We start from the raw sequence: 1328 nt of genomic DNA, 5'->3' as shown, positions 1-1328 counted from the left end.
GAGGTTGGAGCAAGCTGTGATTGTGCCACCACACTCCAGCCTGAGTGACACAGTGAGACTCCATCTCAAAAAACAAAACAAACAGAAACTAACAAGTGTTGACAAAGAAATGAAGAAATGTGAACATTGCCGATGGGAATGTAAACTGGCACAGCCTATGGAAAAGTCTGGAGGTTCTGCAAAAGGCTAAACATAAAATTACCATAGGACCCAACAATTTCATTTCTAGACACATCACAAAAGAATTGAAAACAGGTATTCAAACAAAACCACGTACGTAAGTGTTCATAGCAGCCCTACTCACAATAACAAAAAAATGGAAATGTCCATCAAGAGATGACTCAACAAACAAAATGTGGTATATCTATACAATAATATGAATAATAATATTCAGTCATAAAAAGGATTGAGGTGCTCATATTTGCTACAACCTGGAAGAAGCTGTACACAAAACATCACAGACTATATGACTCCATTCATACGAAATATCCAGAATAGGTATCCATAGCAATAGAAAGCAGGTGAGTGGTGGCCAGGGGTCAGAGGGAGGGCAGATTAGGTCATAGCTGCTTAATAGGTGGGACTTCCTTTTGGGATGATAAAAATATTTTGAAACTAAGAGGTGATGGTTGCACAACATTGTGCATGCACTCAATGTCACTGAATTGTACATCTTAAAACAGTTAATTTTATAGTATGTGATTTTTACCTCAATAAAAACAGGAGGCTGGGTGTGGTGGCTCACGCCTGTAATCCCAGCACTTTGGGAGGCTGAGGCAGACAGATCACAAGGTCAGGAGTTCGAGACCGACCTGGTCAATGTGGTGAAACCCTGACTCTACTAAAAAAATTCAAAAATTAGCCGGACATGGTGGTGTGCACCTGTAATCCCAGCTACTCAGGAGGCTGAGGCAGGAGAATTGCTTGAACCTGGGAGGCGGAAGTTGCAGTGAGCCAAAATCGTACCACTGCACTCCAGCATGGGCAGCAGAATAAGACTCTGTCTCAAAATAAATAAATAAATAAAAATAAAAATAAAAATAAAATAAATAAAAAGAAGAAAACCCAGTCCCTAGTATTCCCTCACCAGGAATTGGCCTGGCATTCAAGTTTGTCCACAGTCCAATGCTGCCTGGGCCTGGCCAAACACATTCTGGACCTGTGCTCCAACCACACCGTCCACCAGCTCCTAAACCCACACAGCATGGTCATTTCGGGTCCAGGTCACCTTCTCTCTGAGGCCTTCACAGATGCCCAGTGATCAGCAACACCTCCTCAGGGCTCATAGGGTCTTTCGAAACTTGCCCTGCTATAAACCACACCTCATC

The sequence above is a fragment of the Cebus imitator genome, unplaced genomic scaffold (assembly GCF_001604975.1).
Source record: "Cebus imitator isolate Cc_AM_T3 unplaced genomic scaffold, Cebus_imitator-1.0 Scaffold576, whole genome shotgun sequence".
NCBI classification, from domain to species: Eukaryota; Metazoa; Chordata; class Mammalia; order Primates; family Cebidae; genus Cebus; species Cebus imitator.
The sequence above is the reverse complement of the archived record's forward strand: the minus strand, read 5'-3'. Positions refer to the sequence as shown.